The sequence below is a fragment of the Dipteris shenzhenensis genome, chromosome 28 (assembly GCF_047967505.1).
Source record: "Dipteris shenzhenensis isolate YYH24624 ecotype China chromosome 28, Dip_SZ_1.0, whole genome shotgun sequence".
NCBI lineage: Eukaryota > Viridiplantae > Streptophyta > Polypodiopsida > Gleicheniales > Dipteridaceae > Dipteris > Dipteris shenzhenensis.
The window spans coordinates 2,968,513-2,981,551 of NC_141623.1; positions in this window are offsets into that span (position 1 = coordinate 2,968,513).

Here is a 13,039-nt window from a genome sequence, read left to right on the forward strand (position 1 = left end):
TTTTGCATATTTTGCAAAAAGTCCAATCCATGAGGCTAGATTTAATGAGTATCTTGTCATGTTCTTTTGTCAGCATACCATATTTGGAATGCAAAATCCCAAGGTGCTACCATCTAATGGATTTATTTTTGATTGGGCCCCTCCTAGCAATCTCAGTGTGCACTTTTAATCATTTGTTTTCTTTCCCTTGGAGAGTATGGAAAAATACATCTCTTTTTTCCTCCACACTAATGATCCCTATAGCACCCTATCTTCAAGTATTCTAATATTTTCGTTTTATATCTATGAGAGTTGAGACAAAAAATGTAAAAGATGTTTGAAAACTGAGAAGAAAATGAGTATATTACAAACTATTCACATTTTTCTATCGTTTCAATTTTAATTGATAACATAGAAGAGAAAAAGAGATTATTATCATAAGCTTTGAAGTTGCAAACAAATATAGTAGCATCTGTAGAGCTAGTCTCTAGTTTGGATATCTTCAAAAGTCACCAGTCCTTTGCCAAGGCCATAATCCACACAATTAGCAATCAATGCAAATATTTTATCACAATGCCCATATCTGCATATCTTGTGATCATTACATTCCTTGAGATTGGAAGCTTGTCAAATAGATCCCTTGCTTTTGCAAGTGAATCACATTAAACATATTATTCATTCAAGGTGATGCCAATGAAAGGATTTCTTTCCAACACATTTCTAGCAATACTTGCATGCATTTCTTGGCCGTTTTTGCCTCCTCTACTACTACAAGCTTCGAAGATATGAAAAAATATGGTAATAGATGGGGGGACAATGTTTATAATAGCTAAACACTTCCTCACTAAGCTATTCTCAACAGATGCTATAATAAATGTAGCTTCTCACATTTTAACTAAAAGTAGAAGCTTTATAAACAATTCTCATGCTTTTGAGGTGATCCATAATAGGAATACACATCTATCCTTGTGCTAACTAACAAAGGGTTCTTTTCTACAATACCATCCAAGGGTTCAAGATGCCAAGAAGTAGGATAGATTTATTTTTAGACATTCCTCAACTTCAATCTATCCAAAAATAGTTTGATGCCTCCTCACCATAATCATGTACAACTATGTAGTCCATGAGACATCTCCACTAGAAGGCTTTTATTAAAAAATATATACTAGAAGCTTGTTTGTAAACATATTTACTAGACGTTTGTCTTTAAACAATCACTTTGCTTATGAACATTTTACTGGACGCTTGTCTTTAAACAATCACTATGCTATTAAACCAAGCTACATTTACCATAGAGCTCAACAAGAATGCTAACCAATAAAGGATACATTTATATTGATACCATCCAACATCTATATTTTCCCATTAATAGGGAAATATATTCCCTATCCAACATAGGTAGAAGACTAGATCTATAGATGGGTGATACACTATATCATGCTTCACTTGTCTTACTCTTTCCTTTGGCCTACTTAATGGTGTTACCCTCACTCATCTCCCTCCTTCATGGCATTATTATCACTTATGGCATTATTATCACTCATGTCCCTCTTTCCTCATCCATCTCACTTACTCGATGGCTAATACTTTCAATCATAGTGGCTCACCCTTCACTCAAATTGCTAAATTGCAAGGGAATTATATAGGTGAGTTTCTTTCTCAAGCGAATCAAGTTAAGAAGCCCAAAGTTTAAAGAACACACTAAAATCTTTCTAGTATAGAGCTTTGATAGTATTTATGTCAAGCCCTAGAGCATTGAAAGTGTGAAAAGACTACAAAGGACGGTGTCCTATACTCAAATTAAGCCTATGAGAGTGTTGTATACTCAAATAAATCCATGAGAGTGGAGAAAACTCAAAACAAAAAATTGAGCATTATACCTAAAGGTATCCTTATCCCACTTTGGCCTCTTTCGTTGAGAAACAAATTTGAACGCATAAATATGCATGAAGAACTTAAAATGTCCTTTAGTGACCGACTGTTGCTATAATTATGGTCCTTGTTGACACAATGGCTCATTGGAGGTTGCTCTTTTAAGCCTTCTGCTAGTCTCAAGGTTGTTAAATCTCTATTTCTAGAGCTTGCCAAAATGTGATACAACTTGCTCTCTTAATAAGAACCTGTGGTTGCTCATCTCTAATTTGACATTGGGCACATGTGGACTTGGACTTCTAGGCACTTTATTTGCTTTTACAACTTTATCAATACTTGAGCTCATCACTGTAAGCTATGGTCAAAGTTATTGTTGAAGTCAGTTGTTTATTGAGTTTTCTTTGTCTTTGGAGCTATGTAGAGGTTGAGCTTGTAGGTGTGATGTAATAAATACCTCACTACATCCTAAAATTTTCTTGAAAGAAGGGAAAGGCTATGTCTATGTATCACAGAAAGTCCAACTGCAAATTGTTGGTTAACCAACTGGTTTCCTGAGGGGAGTTATATCACTCTTGAGTTGAGGATAAATTATTGTCTAACAATTGATGAAATTCAAAACTATAAATCTGCACAAGCCATAATTGGCTATATGAGCAAGTGAACACATCAAAAATTGGATGAAAATCGATCTTAATTGAAACCTCTCCTTCCTTGAGTTTAATAGATCTTTGTAAAATGCTTTAAGTCAAGTCATCCATAAGTCATCCAAATAGACTTTGTGAAGGCCATAAATATGCCAAAAAGCTAATTTACTAGAATATATCACTCTTGTATAGCACATATGAGAATTTGGATGCCCTAGAAAATGTGCACAATTGGATTTGGGGCTAATAGAAGCACAAAGGCATCCACTAGGTAAATCCCAAGGCTATCCAAGGAGCAATAAGGAAAAAATTCAACCAAATGCCTAGTATAAAGGGACCGGAAAGAGCATAAGGATGTTCAATTGACCTATAACTAAATCAACCAAATGAAGTAAGGGGAGGGGAAAAAATCAATCAAATTCTTGGTAAGTGGAGGGGAAAGAAGACAAGAGTGTCCTAGTGACCTATAAGTAAATCAAACAAAAGGGGAGGGGAAAAATCAACCAAATGCCTAGTAAGGGGAGGGAAAGAGCATGAGTACCCTCGTGACCTGTTACTATACAATAAAAGTGATCCATATTTAAAGACCAAAACTTCACAATATTGACTATACAATGAAAGTTTGATAGTTCGAACCATTCTAATACAAGTGACCTCTTAACTCATTATCCAACCATTCAAATTTAAATCTGAATAGGGGGTTGATTGCCTAAGGCACACTTGTGAGTTCTTTGAGGAGATGATAAATCTCACTTGAGGACTCAAATTTAAAAGGAGGAAGAGATCCAAGCATAACATATTCTTGCAGGTGCTCATCACCATAGGAATTTCATTATTAAGTGACCTTTAGAACAATTAGCCTCTTAGTTGCCCTCTCTAATGATTAAACTCTAGATGGAACTCTACAATAATTGATCCCTAGATTGTTGCATGCCTCTTTTTCAAGATGGGAATCACCTAATAGGACTATGAGATGCAACCTGTCGATCATAGAAACTAGAAAGCCAAAGCCCAAGACTCTAAAATCAAGAACTCAAATTTCTAGAAATGCCAAAGAGCCATCCTTTCCAACCAATCTTTTGGGTACACTATTTTCTAAAGTCATCCCAATCATATTTTATTTCTAAAATAAAATTTCTACCTATCCTTGTCCAAATCTCTTGGTCCCCTAACCTATGAAAAGGACATGTCATAGAGTAGTTATGAGACCTAGGAAAGTGCACATTAATTAAGAAAGTAAATTGATCCAAAAAGAATAAAGCAATCTTGCATCCATCAACCACTATAGTCCAAGTCTAAAATGCAAAGAGTAGCCAAGTCACAAGCTATCATAGAGCCATACTCGATCCTATAGCTAGAAATTCCTCTTGGAAGCCAATTGGTCTAGTAGTGCATAGAGCCTAGGAATAAAGTGAACTCAATCCCTCTACAACTTTTTGCACCTATACCCTTATATCCTTTAATGTATGCTTAGGAAACCCAAAAATATTCACATAGAACAAGACAGTTTGGAACACCCAAAGATATATGATTCATCACTATCTTGACCAAAATAAAAGGCTTTTCTTATCCTCTTCAAAAAACCCCCAATAGCCTCGCCATGGCAAGGATGAACATGATGGATGTAGTGTTGTTATTAAGCAAGCTCTATTTAAACATTGATTAGCATTCCCTCAAGAAAAACTGAATGATGCCCATGATGTTGTAACATGGCTTACAGCCAAGCTCTCCATAAGAGCGCATTCAAGATACTGTAAACAAAGCCTTAAGAATTTTGCAGTACATAGATTGTCCCATGAAGTGAAAGTGGATGAAGTGCAAAGGAGAAGCCAGCACGATTGTGAGAAAATTAAAGGAATTCATGGTCTGCACAGCATATGGGGCTTTTCAAACAACCAAATGATTCAAACGATAAAACTTTCTTGTTTTTGTAGTGCGTGCATCAAAGGCGATCATGACGATTGTGAGAACATTGCAACTGCGAAGACATGGGATCGAGTTTAAGTTTTTCCTCTATGTTCAGATGGAGTCACAAACAATGGAGAGATTTAAGAGCAATATAGCATTTTCCTATTTATTTATGAGGTCTAGTTCTCTTCAAAAGTCTCATTGAAACCCTCATTGCAATCTAAGTATTTTGAATCCTTTCCTTTCAACCAATGATATGACTCATCTAAGAGCTAATGAGGATGAGATCCATCAAGATATATTGGATGGATTCTTGTAGTTATTTCAATGGCATCATGATGAATATCATAATAAAAATAATTGGAGAATGCATCTTGGGAAACTAGAAGTGCCCAAGTACAACTGAAAGGGTGATTTTGAACAATTCCTACATTTGTTTGACATAGTTTTGGCATATACTTGTCACCCATAAATGAATGACCCATATCAATTTAAGAAGGAAACGATACCAAACAAGTGGTTGATGTAAAGATTGGGATCCAAAACAACTTCAACAAGCCCTTCAACACATATTAGAGCCAATTTTCAAAGGCTCCATAGTCCAAGATCCGAGGCCCTATGTTAACAAATAGGACCCAATGCCATGTCATAGAATCAAACCTATTTGTAATGATCAATAAAACAAAAAAAAATGTGTTCAATACTCAAAGGACAAAAAAAAAAAATCAAAAGAGACTCATGGAAATTGGCTAGCCCAATTAGCATTGGTGAAAGGACCAATCCATCTAGTCTAGCATCGACTCCAAAGGTCCACCATTACCCTAGCTGGTTAACATCTATTAATTATGGATCATGATCTAGATCCAAGGGACACTAGCATCAATCATCCTTATAAGATCAAAGCTAGTCACCCTTTTTAAAGATGTTAGAATTAGAAGCACCTCAGCTACCAAGTCTACGCTAAAATGTGATTGCAATGGAATAGGCATCTCAAAACCCTTAGGATGCATTCCATAGATGGCATCAAATGATGAGGTCCAACACAATAATTATACTTGGTCTCAATCTCCATATGGTGGCAAAGGGCTAAAGCATTGAAATTGATTTAGAAGTGAGAGCTCAACAAGATCAAGGCTAGAACTGAGATTGTTACTTTTAGAAGACAAATCTTTATTGCAATCCTTTGCTCTCATGTGCACTAGATCTTCCACCACATCTCCCAAATTGCCTTGAGGGAGGGATGTTTCTACCCACTATATGAATGGTTTGCCTCATTATCTCGAGGGAGGGATCACTCCACCCACTATGAGGGTCATCCATAGCGACATCACATATCATAATGGTTGATAGAGTTATGAGCGAAAAGATACTAGAATGGGAATCTTCACCCACATCTACACATCATCAATCCATAGGAGATTGATGGAGTCCCATCCTCTATAGAATAACGATGTTTATCAATGTCATGCATGTAAGGACAATGTGGTAGCTAGGTATGACATCTCACAATAGACATTATAGTTAGCATATGGCAAAAGAATTTGCAACATTATGGAAATGAGAACCTTAGGTCCCCACTTGGTCTCTTTAGGATAGATGCCTTCACAAACATGCTCTTCAAAGCTCAAAAGCCTCTTGCTCAAATTTTTGTCCCTTTGAAGAGCTTGTCCTGTCTCAACAAGTCAATATGAGACACTAGAATATGTGTATAAAAGGGCACATATTGCATGTAGAGTCTCAAATGACTTTTATGTCTTGAGTTGTATGAGACAACGAGGCACCCAACAAGACCCTTTTTAAGGTCAAGAACACACAATTATTGTGATTGAGTAAAAAGAAGACCTCTCCTTTCCCTGAGTTGTTGATTATTTCTCATGTAAAGGGAGGTGATGCTATGACCAAAGCATTGATTGAATTCCTTGGGAAAATAAACACTATTACTTTTGTTTTTTTGCTACATTGGCAATGTTACTATGCTACAAATGATCATGTTGCATCTAGAGTGTAACATCATGCTAGCATCTACACAATTGGCATTAACATTTTGGTATCCTACTAGGGAGCATAAATCACACACAGTGGAGAAATCAAAAGGGTGCGAGTGATTTCAAGAGCGATGGATGCTGGACCCAACAAATGGAAGATAAAAACCACAACTGTGTACTTGCAACAAAGAGAGCAACTATTCACAAAATTTGACACATGCACGTGAATGGGTATATGATTCTTGTCTTTAGCATGTTGGCTAACTATGCCCTTTGACGTTAATTGCACACAATTGGATTTTCTTTTTGGATAATATAAATCTAAATAATAAATAATAAAACCTTTAATGAATTCACATGAGACTAATCTGCATCTATTTATATCATTAATCCATTTTATATTCATGCTATTTACTTACTAGAATGCTTCCAACAACTAGTTGCACATGCTCTCTCTAATGGAGCCAAGTGTTGGAGAATACTTCTAATGAGCACTATACTTGTTCTCATAACATGTTGATGGAAGTTGTAAAAATCAATCAGCAATTGGACTTATCCATCTTAAAATTCAATGGCATATATTAGTCAAGAAACATTCATTGCAATGCACATGATTCGTTAGTTTTTCATAACAAAAGATAAAATGGGGCCTGTGAATTGTTGCTTTCGTTATAGTTGCTCGATATTGGCATATATTGTTGTGTCAATCTTTGACTTAACAAAATCCATCAACAATTTTCTAATTGTGAACATCCAATTTGTACATTGCAAATTTGGAATTCTTGAGGACTCAAGTTTTTTGAAATTCTCTCGCTTATTAGTGTGTACCCTTTTTTTTTCAACCCATAGGTTTTGGGAATCCCTAATTTAAAATTTCCCCTTTTGTTTCACAACAGAGAGTCTGTCCTGTAGTTTTTATATATGACATATTTGAAGCAATTACTTACAAGATTAGCTTCTATTGTCAAGCCATGTATCCCCGGGGTCATGTATGATAAGATATATCTACCAATTAATTAAAAAACTAGGAATAATATTATGTATCTTTGCCCAATGCTACAAGGCTATCAAAGTGAGTTGTCATGATATCATGATTTGATCTTTTAAATCATAATGCCATCCTCAGACAATTCCTCTAAACATTGAAAGAAATCTCATGCTAAGAGCTATGTGTGGTTTGCCTAACCTTTGCAAAGTCCTCTTCCTAGATGGGTGTACAACTGTATTGGCAAAAACCATTCCTTTGCCAACCCAAATTTTGGTCCTCCTATAATTGTAATGCCCCTTCAAATTGCTTAATTGACCCCATGTACATGCCAATCAAATGACGATGGGCACGGTTTGAGTTCAAATGACTTTGAGCTCAAGAAGGCGGACCCATCTACAATTTTCCCTTCTTTGAAGGCAAACTATGGCATACAACTGATGGCATGATCACATGCATGAAAGATTTCCTTGATCAATTCAATGTGTCGATGAGGTAGTAATGGCAACCAAGAAAATTTTTTGCCTCCTCATGATTTTGCTCGAGCTCCCACCCTCCCAGCAGGAACGTGCCGAACATGTCAAACTAGAGCTCACGTTTAACTTCCAACAGGGACCTAACTTAAAAACAATATTATGGCTATTATTTCATCTTTGTAATCTATAGAGTCATTACCTCTAGACTTTTTAAGACATTCTTTGGTAGCCACATCCATCATTTTATCACATCGCATGGCAATATCACCACCCACAATTGCATCGCCGATTGGGTCGACAAGAACATGCTCCTACAACGATCTAGAAGATTGGTAGGAAGGGGGGCATGCTAACCACATTGGCTAATAGGACCACAACTCTATTGTATGTACACTAGAAGATATCTATAGGCAACAATGGATGTACATCTAAGCCACAACGGCATAAAAAGCTAGAAGAAAAGGGTGTAAAAGAGTTCCCTTCAAAAGGTAGATTGTATAAAAAGCCAATTCTGTTGACCTTTCTCTTCATAGTCGTACATGCCCATTCAAAAATACAAGCTCCACACTTTGCTTCCATTGTGTATCTTGTCTCTCTTGATAGTGCCTCTCATGATTGCTATGTCCTCGTTTCCTTCCCCTTCACCATGTTCATGCTCTCCCCTCTCTCTCTCTATTCCCTCTCCTTTTTCCTCCCCCTTCTTCCCTTCTTATGGAATCATGTATGTGACAATCTAGAGGCCAGAAAAGTGACAGCCGTGCACGACCTTGCAAGGGTGCTCTCACGAGTAGTGTGAAGGTGAGCACTCCATCGGTGCCGAGAAGAGTTCAAGGAGAGAGACATGATTCTTCAGCCCTACAAGTCCAAGGGTGAATGAGATGATTTCTCATCTTGAGGTGCATGCAAAGTCAAAACAGCCCCTCAAAGGGAAGTTCCAAGAGTTCAAAGGAGGAGATGATGAAGATCCATATAGTCATATCCAAATCTTGTGGGTATGTCATATACAGGGTGCAACTACCAAGGACGAGTACATGAATTATTTCCCTTGTACTCTGACAAAAACACCACCACCATCCCTATTTTTTGATGAAAACTGTGTAGCTGCTATCGCCAAATTTGAAGGTTGGGAACGTAGAGACCAGATGTGGTTTGACCAATTTTCGATTGGTTACTTCACTGATTGGAAACGCATGTCTGTAGTATTCCTCTAGCGATTCCATCATGAAACCAATGAGGATGTCAGAACCAAAATCAATGAATTACAACAGAAGCAGAATGAGTCGGTTAATTGAAAATGAGAGCTCTGGTAAATCAGCTAAGTACTCCGCCGGATGATACATATTTGCGTGCCTAGTTGACTAGCAGATAAACTCAGATGGACTTGAAATCTCATGAGGTGGTGCGTCAAACACGAACTTATGATTAATTGCTGAATAGAGAAGTGGCCCTAGAGAAGAGCAATGCATCCAAGAAAAAGCCAAAGAAGAAGACTGAGGGTAGTGACGATCTGCCCGAGCCTTCAAATAAGGAAGGCCGAATCAAGTCGGAATTTAAAAAGGCTCTGAACCAAATGGGTCTCCATGGTAAGCATGGAGCCAATGAAAAGTGGTGTGATAAGTATTCTAAGCTTGGCCATACTAAGGAAGAATGCTAGGAAATTTTCGGTGTCTTCATCGGTCTCTGGAGCATCCATTTTTCATGTGGATCCTGATGATGTTGTAGCCTGGGCTGGCAGTGGCAGCATGTGTGTTTATGCTAGTGTAGTGGTGAGTGGTGTGGTGGATTGTGTAGTGTTCTATGGTGGTTGTTGTGGGGAAGAAGGTGAGGGGTTAGATGGGTTGGGTGGGTGGGAGAGGACGGGTGGTTAGGGGAATTTCTTGGAGGGGGTTGAGATGAGGTAGAGGGCTTAAAGGGGTTAGAAGGATTAGAAGGATCAGAAGGGTTAGACTCAAAACTTCTTTCTACCACTGCCAGCCACTCTTCTTTGAGTAAGGATTCGGGGTATTCGACATGCATTGTATCAAAATTGATTTCCCCTATGAGGTGGCCTTGGTGCAGATTATCAATGATTCGGCTATATAGTACATAGGTGCCTGTCTGGTGGTACATTTGGGCATTAAAGCTGGCGAGGCAATCATGGGTGTGAATGGCTTCTTCCCTTTCCCTTGTATACATCCATTTGATGGAATTGGTTACCATTGTTCTGAGGACGGTATTCGTGAAGCTCAGGGGGTTTGGTTAAATCTCGTCGGTCTCCTTCATTCAGCAGGTCTGACTCTCACAAAATTCGGGTCCATGCCTGAAAATTGAGTATAAGGGGATAGAGAGGGAGTTGTTATATGTCAGTGGGGTACTCGAGGACTAGATTAGGATTACAAAAAGACATGGCTATAATGGGTATGTGACGGTGATAATATTCGTGTGTTGCTAGCACCCTTGAATTGCATTGCACAAATGCCTAAGCCATTGCTACAATAGTGCTTTGGCATGCTGAGGGTGGAGATGGGGGGTTTGTGGTGGGAAGGAACTAGAGCACACCATGGACTTAGTGGGACTGAGAAAAAGTGGAGTGTATTTCCATGGTGCCGATGTATTCACCTATTGGGTCCTGGCTCCCTTGATTTCTTTCCCCTTTGCCTGGGCTACTTATTCTTGTTTCTTCTTGGCGAGCCTTTCTTCACGGGCTTTATTTTCTCTCTCTACTACTGCTTGAAGAGCAGCATCTTCCTTTGAGGATGTTGTTTATGTACACATCTTATATCTCAGTAATTTTGGACTTATTTTTACCCCTTGTGTCTAGAGAGGAGATGGCCTTTTCCATGATGCCATAGGTGGGGGGTTTGAGCTCCCATCTTGCCATATGATATATCACTGCTTGCAGGATCCAGGGGTTCCAAATTTTGATTTTGTGAGCCCCACAGGTGGCCTAAGTTTCCTTTAGATAATATTTTTTTTCTTGTACCAGCCATGCAAACATGTTTGGATTGATTATGGCATGGTGGTTGGTCCATTTAACCTTTTAAAGGAAGGCCAAGGCTTGAGCGGGATTCACTAATTGTGGATCTTTGATATCAATGAAGGAGATGCCATGCTTCGGATCCTTCATATCAACATGATGTTTTATATCCACATAACAAATCTACTTATGATTCTAGAACCACTTCCAAGACGAAGCCCTCTTTGACATTGTCAAGATTGGGTTTTAGCACTAGTGTGTCTCCCTGCTTATTTGGAACCTACAAGGTGTGTGTCGAGGCCTTGTAGTTGCAGACAAACTAGCATATGGTTTCGTGGTCGAGTTTGAAAGGAAATTTCTCAGCCATCTTATCCAATCCAATAAACTTTAGATACAGCTGCACGAAGGGATCTTTTAATGCATGGAATGCCTCCAGATTATTGTAGGTTAGAGAGAATGGCTGCCATCCCCCCTCAAGTATAAATGCTGAATGGATGACATGGCCATGCAACTCAACCAACCATTCCTTGCCAAGGGTTGTCGATGCAGGTTATCTGTTTTTGCCTTGGATCTATGTTGATTGTCTAGGCATGGATCCTCTTTCTGTGCTACTGGGATGATGATCCTTTTGTAGGCACTGGGCTGTCTTGAGAAGAGGATATTGACTTGGTTTGCCTTGACGAGGTGGTAGGGGTTGGTTGTGAGGTTGCGTCCATCAGGTTGTCAATGTTGTCAAGAGCAGTGGTGATCACTCTTGAAATCAAACTTGGCGTGAAGTCATTTGGTGGGTTTTGGTATGTGCCTGTGAGTGTGGAAGATGGATTTGTCGGTTGGAGGGTGGTGTTGGTGGTGTTCGATTTATGGTTTCTTGAGAAATTCCAAAAGAGTTTTGTTTAGGGAGAAGTGAATCCGGGAGTTGCAAATGAGGGGGGGGCTACTTTTATAGGTGTTGTCCACAAGTCCACGCAGGGACATAACTGCTTGCAACTCCACCAGTGGACTTGCCATATCTCCACACGTTGAACTTATTTCCACTGCTTCTGTTGTTGCAAATCCATGTACGGATTTTTGTTTACTCCATGCGGGGACTTACAACTCCACGTGCGGATTTGTTCTACTTTCACGTGGGGACTTACACGTGCGGATTTGTTCTATTTCCACGTGGGGACTTACAACTCGATGTAATTTATCTCCTTCTAGCCCGAGTATTTCTTCGACTCTACGCAGAGACTTGTCAGAACTCCACGCATGGCTTGTCTTTCTCCATGCGGGGACTTGGTGTAACTTCACACTTGGACTTGCTGCATCTTCATTCTTGGACTTGCTGTATCTCCATGCGTGGTCTTACCCATCTGTCACTTACTCCAAAAATGGAATTTGGGAACTAACCTGGGTGCAAAAGTGAGGCAATTTGACTTTGGGATACTAGCAAAAGTGCTAAATTTGGCCTTGTAGTGGTCATAAAAAAATAACAAGTGATGGTGGTAGCTTTTTGGATTTGGACTTGAGGCAATTTGACTTTGGGATACTTAGCAAAAGTGCTAAATTTGGCCTTGGTAGTGGTCATAAAAAAATCGGTAGCTTTTTGGATTGGGACTTGAGTAGGCTTGACACTTGATTTCGAAAGATGACTCCTCTGCTGACTCTAATGATCACGACTGTGCCAGGATGGATGTTCACTTACTTCATAAGGATAGTAGACCACCACTGAGTGAACCATAGAGAGTACTGCTTCATGGCTGAGGCAAGCTTGGTGGAATGCTTGGTGAGTAGCTCTTGGCCCTCGGCTTGGATCTTCATTGCCCTTGTCACGGTGGACTTATGGTTCTTATGGTTTTGGCCAAGTGTGGACAGTTCTTGTGGGTCATTGAGCAGGAGCCTTGTAACTTAGGCTTCTAGACCTAGTGGCATCAAGGTGAATGAAATGTCTTTGTGGGCAGAACGTGTTTTTATGGTAGGTTTGAAAGTTCAACTTTATTGTTCTCTAATGCTAAAATTTGGAGACTTTAAACAAAAAGGGAAAGCTATTGAAGCTCGATTTGTAGAGCAAAAAGAGGGCTGTAATATAAGAAAATAAAGAAGCCACCTTTATTTGAGCCACCAATAATGAAACCACCATAAGTTGAACCCTCCCCAATAGTCCTATCTAAAAGCATGTATTTGACTTGTATTGTTGGTGGATACAATTGATCTGCAACAATTAAGATATTGCTACAAGAGAGAGAGAGAGAGAG